Below are 13,418 nucleotides of genomic sequence, written 5' to 3'. Positions count from 1 at the left end.
ATCACTTTTTAAGAGTGGCTAAATGTTTGCAGTGATACGAATGACATTAGTGTAGATCTGAAATTGTTGATTCTCTGTCCTGAGTCACAGCAGCAGACTGGTCATTGTTACTAAAAATGAAGAGCAAAAGCAGACTAACATAACCAGGCCTGTTTGGGTTTGACCCTCTTATTGCTGTTTTCTGAGGTTCATGAAATTCAGCAGATGCCAGCATTGACAATTATGTTAACTCATAGTCCCTACTCCTGCTGCTCAGACCATGACACATGCATGAAATCACAGGTCGGGGGAGGGGGGCGCCAATGATGCTTCCCGCATGGGATGCAATTTGCTATAAGACCGGCCCTGCATTTGCACTGTACTGTGAAACCCTTAATCTGCAAACAAAAATGATCTCAATAAGATTCATTCACTATTATGTGTTTTTAAATTACATGGTGCACCTCAAATGATTCATGCGCACGGAGACAGTAACATTTTCAGGCATGTCGTACCATTCCAAGATGGCACCCATGAAAATACAATTTTTATTAAGATGCACTGGGCTAATGAATGGCACTCTGTATCTTGGAGCAGCTGCAGACGTTGTCAAGTAAAAGGAAAACTCCAACAGCAATTAAAATACAAGGAAAGGTAGTGCATCATATAAGTGATGCATAATTTACTTTCCAAAACAAGTTTAATAACTATAATAAAAAGGAATGCAGCAAAAAATTGAAAACATCAGGCAGAATGTGGAAAAAGTAGCAAGAGCAAGGTAAGATGGAAACACACAGATCTCTTAACAGCAGCATTCAACAGCTCTCTCACCACATTCCATAGTAGCAGTATTGCCAAAAAAAGGGCATCAGGGCATCACTATTGCAAACGTTTCACCATAATCCACTCTTTCTGAATCATGGAGCGGCTGATTGCCACCAGGCCCATCTTACATACTGGTATAAGAGCTCTAGCAGACATCGAAAGCACTCTCTAGCCATACCTATAAAGCCTTTAAGCTATTAAACCAGGTTTTGCTCAGAAATGTTCAAGTAGAAAAATGAGAACCCAGTCTTTGTTTTGATCACAGCTAAATTATATTCAGGTAACGTTTTGTAAAATATGTCCAAGTAATTTCGCCACCTTATAGTTAAGGTGAGTCAGAGACGCATAGGAACCCCTCAAAATTCTATTGGTAATAACATTTGAATCGTGTAACGGACTTGGCCAAAATTACAGAAGTGATTAAAAGTCTACAGGCCCCTACAGACTGCAAAGATTCGTAAAGATTTGTTAAAAAATAATAAAAAAATAAAAAAGTTATGAATCGTCAAAATAAGAATGTGTTTCCAAAAGTGCAACCTACTTCCCATTCATTTTCCCATAGACAAAAAAGGTAAATTGTTGCGAAAGCACACAGGCTAAACTGCTGGACAGATTTGGACCAGGTCCAAAACAACTTGGGCATGAAGCGTTGGCTCGCGATCCATGCATGGTTTGGGTTATTCTGTGCCGTAGTTATTTTAAAATTTGACAGAGAAGGGGGTGCTTCGTTCCACAAAAATTATAGTTATATCTCCCATGGTGCATTGGAGGATCATGGTTCTCAGAAATGAAATGACCGCCATCCTGTTTTTCTCTCTATGCGAGTGATATTCATGGCTATAACCGAAGTTATGCAAAAATGAAATGCAGTAAAAAGCTATTTGCAGGGCAAAAAACATACAAATGCCATCAGGGTAGAGGTTAGAAAGCACAGAGTGAAAATTGGGAGTTGGAGGGGGTCCATGGACCGAGTTTGCAACACAAAGCTTTCTATAGCCTTGACTATAGCCAGAAATAGCTGACATCTGAAAGCAAACTGCATCACAGAAGCAGCGTGTTCTCTGTGGTGAAATGTCATGATGCCCGCTCCCAGGGAGCCGGTTCAAGCCCTGCGTCCCCGAAAGCGGACATCCAGTCCCCAAGGAAGGACCCAGCAACCCCATATAGGGGCCCTTTGGACAGTGTCCTGGCGCCAATGGCGCCAGGCACATAAAAGACATCAGGCTCATTATGAGAGTGCTTGGGTGCACTTACCTGATGCAGACCATGCTGCAGGATCCCGGCCTCCCTGAGGCCTGAAAGGAACTACTTTACCTGTGGGACTAATTTACCATCCGGGCGTGGTCGGGGAAGGATACATACCTGATTGGAGGAAGGATACATACCTGGAACTTCTACAAGGCTATTCAAACCCCACCCGAACAGCCACACATGCTTCGCGTTGTTCTACATCTAGCAGCTGGATGCTCACCGTGTCTGCTCCTGCATCCTGACTTCTGCAACGCCTGCCAGCATCCTGGATCACCTGCAAAGGAAGAGAAGAAGAGAACAGAAGAAGGAAAAGTCCTTACCTGCTAAATCCGCATCCCGGAGACATCTCGCCGATGATCCTGAAAAGGAAGACTTTTATTTAAAAGCTCATTGCGTCGATCGCTGCAGCGCCGCATTCCACTCAACCTTTGCAGGGCGCCTCCATGTTCAGCAGCGATCATCCGGATTCGCAGTCACGCCCCAGCGCATAGGGAGAAAAAGACAAGAACAAAAGGTGAGAGAGAGAAGGGAATAAGGAAAGCTAAATCTCCATGTTAAGACTTACCTGTTGATTCATTCCCTCTTCATTTCGGGTCCGCGCCGCATCCTGTCATTCCGTACCCCGGCCCCTATGGGGAAAAAGACACTAGCATTAGTACATTAATGCATGGACACAAGGGGAACCTCTTATCAAAAAACTTACCTGGAAGCCAAGCAAGTTTGGTTCTCACCAATCCGAAAATCCAGTGAAGTAACTGGATACCAACGCGCCCCTGCATCAGAAGCAGGATGGAGAGCTCGTCCTTCCAGACCCTAAGGTGAGACGCTACGGGGAATCTCAGAAAGGTTTCGAGGAGGGTGAGAGGGGAAAGTGGGAGGCCGATTGCATTACCCGGCAGACAGTTAATCCCCTATTTTCGCATACAGAAGGATACTTCTGCGAGCCAGACAAGCCGTCTTCCGAACCCTGCGCATCACCTTAGAAGAGGTCACAGCAGCGCGAACCAGGTCAGCGCCTCCGTGGGAGTCAGGTGAGCGTTACATGAAAAAGAGAGGGCAGGGGAGGTGAGGAGGTCTTCTGGGGAGTGAGGGGAACTGGCACAGATAAGGGGGCACTTGGGATGGCCTGGGGGAAGGGAGCATTTTTGTTTCTGGCTATTTTGCCGATATTAGTGGCTAGATCTAGGTTACAAAGGACTACAGATAACCGCGGGAATGCGTAGTTCAGTACCAGTGGTTACATTTTAAAAACACATTTTTTTAAAAGATATTTTTATATCCTTCCAAGTCAAAGTGAGTAGTTGACATAGTCTCCTGGAACATAAGAATGTTGAAACTTCTAACAAGCAATGAGTTCCTTAATAAATGATTCAAGTTGACTAGACCACCGACATTCCAAGACATTACATTAGTTGTAGAGAGGCTAGGGTTACATAAGACCTTGTCTGATTACAGTAAATGTCTTTTGAAAGTTAATGACTTAATTGGAGTTGTCAACCACATCTGCCTTCAGCTATTCTATTTATAAGCACTATGCATGAACTTCCCTGAAGTCTTGTTAAAACAAGCATTGGCAAAGCCAACACCTTTGGATTGTGTATAAGTACTAGGCATTTGCCAAGCGCTGTTATTATATGCCCAGGCACCATTTTGCAGCTGCTACCATCAATGGCCAGTTAATAACACTATGCAGTGCCTGGTAAGTGCCTTTCCAATGCCTATACAAAAGTCCAATCAGTTGGCATTGTCAATGTTTGTTTTTGTGTGTATCAAATGTGCCTGCAGGCATACATGCACAAAGCATATGTTTTTTTCAGTGTCTAAATGATGATGTAAATGAGAGAAAGGAATAAAGAACGCAAAATGTTTCCTAGCCTCGTGGTGTGGCCACAGACCATGAAGTGCCGACCCCCCCCAGCAGTGCCACCTTACAACCTATCCCCCCAAGTTGGGCAGCAGATGGGGCCCCCCAAGGTGTGGGGCCTGGGGCAAGTGCCCTGTTTCTGATTATGGGGCCCACTGGTCCATAGTACCTCTGCCACTTTTCTCAAATCATCCCGCAAGTGAGCTGATAACGTGCTCACCATTTACATCCTTTGGGGGACTTGTCTCTCTTCTATCTTCACCTGACATGGGATACATATCTGAAATATCATCTCCCCTCCTCTTCATCCTCAGAAAACTGTTGTCAATCTGTCAAGTCTTTTAGTCTTAATGTCGGGTAAATGCATACGACCATGCGCCACTCTGTACTCTCCTCATCTGTCGCATACAATATCACCATGTCCTTCCTTGTGAGTGCTACTTCTAGGTGTATTCTAACTGTTGTCCCTGGTGCCATGTCTTTGTGTACTGCTGGTCTGAAAAAGAATTCTGTTACAAGTCTGAATACCCTGTTTCTCATTCTGGCTACCCAGCCTAGCAATACTTGTACCCCATAAAGAAATGATTTGGGTGGCATGGTGACTTGCACAAAATGTTGTGTGCGCAAAATGCATGTATGGTATCTGCAACCCTCTGATAAAAAATGCTCTGCATCGAGCATAAAATGCACTTCATTGAAAATGAAATAGTCATATTTAATTTACTCATTATGTCCCTCCCTAATCTTTTAATGGGTGTGTCTTTTGAATACAACAGGGGCACTATTATTTGCTGTGTGCCTATTGTGAGTGGCAAATCTTCTGTGATAGGAACTGTTACACAGCCCCAGTAAATCCCTGCATGTTCATTACTTTGTACGACAGGGGAAAAGCACCCTCCTTAATGCAGGATTTGGTGGTTCCTGTGTCGACCAAAAATGAGAAAGGCTTTTGTCCAATCCTTGCTGCTACCTCAGGTTCCTTGTTGGGTCTTCAGTTACTGAAAGGATTGGGCACACGTGTGTCCTCTGTGGGCTAGCTTATTGGGCATTTGGGCCTTGTCCTGGAACTGGAAATGGGGAAGGGTTACTTCTAAGTACAGTCACTCCCATGTAGTGTGGTACTGTGTTTTGAGCTAGCAATGTGCTTTCTCCCTGGGTATACATTTGTGCTTGAGCCTATAAGGCGTTCTGTGGTACTGACGCCTGCTGCTGGGTGTTTGCCTGTGGTGTCTAGGCAACTACGGGCACTGCAGGTTGCATTGTCTGTGTGAAGGCCATCTTCACCTGCTGTGGTGGTGCCTGTGCTTGCAGTGGCTGAATCTGCAGTTTCATGGGTTGCATCTGTGACTGCATGGGTTGAGCATATACCTGGGACCCCCCTTTGGCCATACTCTTGCGGTTGTCCATGTGAGCACGTCCGTGCAAGTGTCTCCTCTGCCCAAGCATAAAACATGGTCCTCCAAATCTGTTTCCCACTCCTCCATAGCCATACCCCATCCCTCTCTGTGAGTATCCTCTGCCCTGTTGATAATATCCCACCTGTGGGTAATATCCCCTTGTTAATAATACCCTTGTTGCTGATACACTCCCTGTTGGGGATACCCTCCCTGCTGCTGAAACCCTCCTCCTTGTTGTGGGTATACTTCTCCCTGTGGCATGCCCTGTGTGGTATATCCCCATTGTTGGGCGGGGGCCACCAATATCAACTCTGCCTTCACTGCATTATTTGCCGTATCTTTCTCCCTTTCTTGTTTCCTCTAACAAAAGTGTACGATGTTGGTCTGTATCTCTGGCCACCCCTTCGCCTCAAAATGAACCACCTTCTCTAGGGATGTCTGCACATCCATGGGGAGACCCCTGAGCAGTATGTGATAGGATATTGGTATGTTCACATCCCAGGATTGTTGTGTCTGTAATGTCCACATCCCCCGTATCTGTTGTATGTATCATGCAGGGTCTTCATCTTGTTTCATTTTGCATGCCAAAATGGCCTGCATGTCTGATGTGTCTGGGTACATGGCCCTTAATACTTTCCAAATGTGTGTGCGGCAGTGATTGAAGGGCGAATCGTCATAAATGTTACTACTCAATTTTACTCCATCATATCCTCCCTGGCGCCATACTTTGTCCCCTTGTTCACCCAATAAGGCTGTAAATAGGCTCTTCATATCGCCAATCACCAGAGTAATCCCTGCTGTCTCTTTCTCCAGAGTATACATCCATTTTGCAGCGCTGGCTACCGTCATCCTTACTGTCCTGTTTTGGATGGTCTGGGACCAGTCGTTACTACTTCCACCTCCTCTGGAGTCCTTTTGTCTAATTTGAACATTATTTTCCCAACGTCCAGGCACACAGCATTCATGCTGAGCCTTGCTCACCCACCTTTTTGCAGACCGCATTCTTTATCTCATCATCTGCTGCTTTGAACACAGTTTCTTACTGCCAATGAACATTTTTTTCTATGTCAGCTAAGTACTACTTGCTGCTGTTCTCTCAGTAGTAGCACTTCTCACCTCTGGCTTTCCCTTCCCTGTTTCTGTCTTATCCCTACTTGGTGATACCGGTCGTGGGTTTGTGTACCCCGCTGCTGGCTTCAGCGTAGGGTACTGCCCATATAGAAGGGGTGGTGCAGTGGGTGACACTGTCGGAATCTCTACCTTTCCCCACCGCTTTGCCAGGTTCCTCCTTTTTCTCCTCCTTTAGCTTCCATAGGCCCAACATATTTTGCCTACTCTTCAATTTGACACCTTTAAATGCTGACATGAAATAAAAATACATGTTCTCTATTGTGTCACTATCAAACGTTCCTTTTCTCGGCCATTTTTTAAAACCCTGCCCTGCGATGTCCTGCACCCACTGAATGTGATATGTAATCTCTATATTGGGGGAATTCAGTACACAGGTGGTCCAGGGGTGTGTACGTAATCCCACTAAATCCCATTTTACCCCTACTTGTTTACTCCGACTCACTTTCCACAGTTGAGAGTTCCTCCTGTCTGCCCTTGTGCTATTTAGCTTCGCTCCAAATTTATATATATAAAAAAGCCAATCACAATTGCTTCACTTGTACAAGTCTCAAAAATGTTAACAACAAATAATGATTACACAGACCCATATACCCTCACTCAACACTACACTCCTCCCAAACACACATTACACATCCCACTTGACTCACACCCACACCTTCTCTCTCCACATCCACACCTACACTCCCAATTTCAAACTCACTGGCCCTTGCGGAATCATCCCAAAAGACTGATAAAAAATTGCCTGAATGCGTGATTTGTCCGAACGCCGGAAAAGTTCAACCAAATCACACATTTGGTGCTAGGGGCTGCAGGGGTGTCCCATGCATCCTTGCTCACTATATTGTGTGTGGGGTTTGCGGGAGTCCCCTGCAGCTGTCCCAAAAAAAGAAAAGGATAGGTCCCTGCTGTGCCGGTTCCCGATCGCCAAAGTGAAAGGGTACCGGCGTTGCAGGGACTAGCAAGTCAGAAGCTAGGTAAGTAGGGGGGCGGGGTGGGGGTGTGTTGGGGGTGTTGATATGGGTGTGGGTGGGGATGTGGGTAGGGGTGTGGGCCAAGTCAGAAATCTTCAGGAGAGAAAAGACCAAAGGTTTTTTAAAAAAAGAATCTTTGGTCTTTTCTCCCTGGAACATTTGTAACTCAGTCTTTCAACCCTGATCCAGCCCTCGCCACAGGCCCACACAATTCTATCTACCAATTATCTATTTTATTACATGACTATCTGGCCCCTCGTCATCGGGCCCCTAAGCTACTTAAACAAACATTAAGCACTACTATTTACAGCAACACTCTGTGTCAGCCCTTTCACCTCAACCAACTCAATATGCCACCATATTTTGACGCTACTGTGCACGCCCCTTAACAATAATCAATACTTATCCCAATACGCCTTCTCAAAATTCCCAAAAAGGAAAAATGATGCAACTATGCAATCGCCTTCACTACCACTACTCCATCTAATGGTGGATTAGTAATTTGTCTACTCTTTCTGCTGATTCTGCCTCTTCTCTTCTGTCTGACACTTTATCTGACTCCTTGAATCTTCTTTACCGTTCGGGTGCGTTTAGTCCATCTCATAGGCCTTCTCAGCCTTGGGTTACGCCATCTCTTTGAGCTGCATGCCGTTCCCTTCATAAGCCTGAACGGCATTGTCGTAAGTCTGGCTCAGCAACACATTTATCTTCTTTATCTGCATTTCATTCTTCTTATGATTCTCTTTTGCTTTCTGCTAAGAAACAGTATTTTCAGTCTCGTTTTGCTTCACTTGCTTCGCATCCTCAATGTCTTTTTCTAAAACTTAAATCATATTCTTTCTCCTCCTTCTTCTGATCCTTCATCATCTTCTTCTCTTTCTGCATCTGACTTTGTGTTACAATCCTACTCACCTGCCACGTAGCACCGCTACATGCGCACATTCAGAGACTCTGCTTATGGTATATTGGAAAGTTAGAACCTGCAAAATGCCTCTGCATTCATGTACTTGTTTTATTGCTGCAGTTTTGGACCAATCTATGTTCATGTTCCATTCCGGGATTTGGGTTAAACCAGCAGATGCATTCTGGTACATGTATGCTGTTCAAAAGGCAGAGCGCTGGAGGAGGCATATTAAGTACATTTGTTTGCAGCAAGCAACTAAGAGCTGGCGAGGTCCTGATTGCATTCACCTGTTCCAAGCTACTATAGGCTAGGCTGCAGAGAGCTGGAGAGCCCTTAACTCACTGCTGCAGGTTACTGAAGCCAGGGTTGGCCTTAATTGAACACAGCCGCCTGAGACTGCAATCAGCTCCACACTGTTGGCCTGTTGGCTGCGAGGGCCTTTATAGGCTCACTTTGAACAGAAGCAGTTGTCAGTCAACTACTTCCACTGGGAGTTTGTGCTTGTGCTCCTGTTATCAGTTTTTGACCTTTACTGAAAATGCTCATTTTGTCTTTGAATCCTGTTTGCTGTTGCTGCTTGCAGCACCCTTTCCAGTCTGCTTTTGCAGTCTTCCTGTTATTCAGCCTTTCCTTGATTTTCCAACTTTTAACTTCTGAAACCTTGTCCTGTTTTGCTGTTAAAGACATTGGGCCTTATTACACGGATGGCGGTAAGGGATTACCGGAACCGGTAAGGGCACCGGTGCCGGTAATCCCTTACCGCCCTACTACGAGTTCCCTCAATGGGTCTCGTCCCTAACGTGTGGTCAGACCACACGTTAAGGACGGGACCCGCTGAGGAACTTCAGAGCAAATAACGGTACCGCTAATTCCGGTACCGTTATTTGCTCCTTCCCCATTCCCATTGAGCCCTATGGGTGGTCAATGGTAATGGGGAAGGGCCATGGTGAATGGGGAATTACCGCCCCCGCCAACCTTGGAATGGGGCGGTAATTCCGCCATTCACCATGCCGGGCTCTGGCGGCAACCATGGCGCTATTAGCGCCATGGTTACCGCCATCCGTGTAATGAGGTCCATTAACTCTTTACTGATATCTTTTCTGCCTTTCTGACTTTCTGTAAACGCCCTGATTTCTGTAAGCATTTCTGCTTCACAGACTTGTTCTATTTCTGCGTAGCTTTTCTCTCTTTCTCTCTGCTTTCCCTGCCTTTTGGAAGTTGTCCTGTTTGTTCCTTGCCTGCGATATTCCCCGACTTCAGTCCATAGTTTGTGTGAATTTTAATATAGTGAAAGAGACTAGGAGCGATTTATTTTATTTTATATCAGGCATCACATAGAATTTATTGATGGGTGTTTTATAAATTGATGGACCTAAGGGAGGAGTACGTCTAGTGAGCCCTTTTCTCCTTGAATGCAGTCAACAGCATTTTCTTACACCTCGTAGTGATCGTCGTGATCCCAAAGCTTACCTTCCAACACAACACAGGCTATAACTAAACCACGTCAGCGAAGCCTGTTTTAGCCTGTTTCTGCCTGTTCTGCGGTTGGCGGGAAACGCTGCCGGTTGCAGCTTACGCTTGGTAAGTTCCTTTTAGAGAGGTTGTCCTAGTTTGTTCAACTCTAGCATTTTTAGGGGTATATTTACCCAGGTTATTTACAATGAACTGTCTTGTCTACAGCAGTGCTGAGCTGAAATATTTGGATAACTCCCACGGTTCTATTACCCTAAGAGCATTAAATAAAATGAGGACTGCACAAATCTGTAAACCCCTTATGCAAACTTGCAAAACGAATGCTGCAAGGATAGAAAGTTATCAAGCAGCATTATTAAACGCTAGATCGGCTGGGGCACACACCACAGAAATCACTGAACATATCCTTTCTTAAGATCTAGACATGCTCCTAGTTACTGAAACGTGGTTCACTGATTCTTCCCCTAGTATATTTCACGAGTTGGTCCCAGATGGCTACTTGATTAAACACATTAATAGGACCTTGAAAAAGGGAGGAGGCATTGCTATTATCCATAAAGCCACGCTAGCCATTTCACATTTATACATGCTAGATTGGGGTGACGGCTCGCAAGTTGGACAAATGACGTTTCAAATCTCCCCAAAAGCCAGTATTCATAGAATACTTGGTTGTAGACCTCTGGGTCCCTGTCAAAAAACGTTAGGGAATCTACATGATTTTCTCAGTACCGAGGGCACAGAATATAAGGAATTGATCCTTGTGGGTGATTGGAATATATGGCTTGATGACAGAACGAAACCAGATTCTATGGAACTCTGGGAGTTATCCAACATCCATGATCTCCATCCGCTGGGAGTCCAACCCTCACATATAAAGGGTCACTGCTTAGATGTAGTTATATCACGAGGTGGATGCACTACTCTGAAGGAGATTGGGCCAATCCACTGGTCAGACAATTTTGTTAAATTCTTTACGTTGAGTATACCAACTCAGGTCAAAACCAGCAGTAAAAATGGACAGGCCCTCCACTCGCGAAAAGCCAGAGATCTAGACAAAATCATTTGCACTGAAATCTCTAGGCTTTTGGCATCTAAGGACCCCACAGCATTTTGTGAGGACTTTTTCTCAACAGGCTTTTCAGCCCTAAGTACTATATGTAATGAAATAGCTCCCTTAAAACCAAAGACTAAGAAGATCTCTCAACCTTGGTTTTCCGCTGATTTGCAACATCTACGCAAATTAGCTGGCAGGTCTAATCAGACCTGGCTTAAAAGGCCAACCCCGGAGAACAACATTCTGCCCAAGAATGCTTTGTCAGAATATAAACTGGCCATTTTCTTGGCTTAGAAAGACTTCCTGGGGAAAAAACTACAATCTACTAACAATCACCCGAGAGAACTATTCTCCATTATATCAAGTTTTTGTAATCCCACCTGTAAAAATGCAGTGTCTGATTCTTCTGCAGCACGAGCTAATCTTTTTAACTCTTTCTTTATAGACAAGATTGAGTGAATAAGGTTGGAAATTGAACAAACAGCTTCTGCAAATTCATCGGCATATGTCAGACCACAAGTGACTGAAGTAAACATCTCGTCAAATCAGACTTTACCATCTGTTTTTGATTTTCACCCAGTCACTGAAAAAGAGATTTTCCCACTTATTAGTGCCCTTAAACCTGCAATTGATTCTCTCTCTCCCTTGCCCGCTTATGTAGCAAAGAAACTGGCATATGATCTCACTCCATTTATCACCACCTTTGTTAATAAGTCACTACAGGAAGGGATCGTTCCAGAGAGTTTGAAACTTTCAATTGTCTCACCCCTACTGAAAAAGCCTTCATTAGATGTTGAGGTGCTGCAAAATTATCATCCTATTGCAGGCTTACCATGGCCAGCTAAGGTCCTCGAAAAGGTTGTAACCAACCAGCTCCAGAAAATTGTCGAACATGAATTATTGTTGGACAAATTTCAGTCTGGTTTTCGTCCAAAATATGGAACTGAGACTGCCCTGCTAGTAGTACAGGATGAATTGCTAAAGGCTGCGGACCAAGGGGAGCTTACCCTCCTGGTTATGTTAGATTTGTCTGCAGCCTTTGATAGAGTAAATCATCAAATTCTCCTGGAACGACTACAGGAGGTAGGAAGAGTATCTGATTTAGCATTGAAATGGTTTAGGTCCTTTCTGACCAACCGTCAACAGTGGGTGAGAATGGGGGAGTTCCTGTCGGAGCTTATTTGCTTGAACTGTGGGGTTCCAGAGGGATCCTCCCTGTCCCCACTGTTGTTCAATTTGTATATTCGGCCATTACTTGAAATTCTGAGACGCTATGGGCCGATGACACCCAGATCTTCATACGAATCGGTAAATCTCAGGAGGCGTTTAACAAACTAGAGCTTTGCCTGGAAGAAATAGGAAGCTGGATGTCCAAGAATTATTTGCAACTCAATGCTGCTAAAACTGAATTAATTCTATTTGGACCTAAAAACCGGTTGCCAGCAGCCAAGAAGCTGCCTATTCCATTACTCTTGGGCAAGAGTCTTAAATTTGTATCCAAAGTAAAAAATCTGGGTTGTATGTGGCAAGAAGACCTGGGTTGTGAAGCTCAGGTGGGAGCCAAGACTAAAGCAGTACATTTTGTCCTCCGAATGCTACGTCAAGCACTCCCCTATATACCAACCAAAGATCATGCATCTGTGGTAGGAGCTTTAACTAGTGTCCACTTAGACTATTGCAATAGTCAATTGCTGGGTATTCCTATCAAACATCTTCAGCGGCTTCAAAGGGCACAAAATGTGGCCATCAGACTAATATTTAGGTTGAGGAAAACTGATCATGTTTCACCTTTTCGCCGGAAGCTGTATTGGCTATCAGTCGATGATCGTATCAAATTCAAGGCAGCTTGTATTGTCTATAAATGTGCTAATGGTATTGCTCCGCTGTATTTACAAGAGCTAATACAGCCATATCAAACTATGAGACAACTGCGATCTTGTGACGGACATCTCCTGACTATCCCTCACTCGGTTTTTATAACCAGAGGTGACCGAAGATTCTCTGTCTTTGATCCCAGGTTATGGAATTATCTGCCGCTATCATTAGGAACTATGAGCTCACTTCTTCAATTTCGCCAGGCACTGAAGACTTTCCTTTTTAGGTAGATGGTCCTATTTCATCTGGGATCTTTCTCTATTTTTTTATATACCTTTAGTTGTGTCATCTGCACCGATATACGGTTAATTTTGCGTTTTATAAATGTAAAAGATCAAAATCAAATCATAGTTCTAGTGCTTGTTGTTAAGTACTCTGAGTTTCCTGAATCTCTCGTATTCGCTGTGTTGGCAGCGACCTATCTTGCCTGAGTCCTTTGCTTTGTTTATTCTGATATTCCAGCCTCTGCTTTGTACTTTGTTGCCCTATCCTGTCCTGTACCTGGTTATTTCTTTCAATGCTGCTTTCTACCTGTATTACATCTCGGTCCACTGTTATGCCTCCGCTTTGAATCCATTTACAATGTGACTCCAGGGTATCCATTCAGATCAGATAAGGGAAACATTTCTGTTGCCTTTGTCTAGTGCATTGAAGTCTTACCAGCCTCACTATATGGTCTACAGTTTTACACTTT

Source organism: Ambystoma mexicanum, chromosome 5q (assembly GCF_040938575.1).
Source record: "Ambystoma mexicanum isolate Mex_15411 chromosome 5q, UKY_AmexF1_1, whole genome shotgun sequence".
Taxonomy (NCBI): Eukaryota; Metazoa; Chordata; class Amphibia; order Caudata; family Ambystomatidae; genus Ambystoma; species Ambystoma mexicanum.
Note: the sequence above shows the minus strand (reverse complement) of the source record.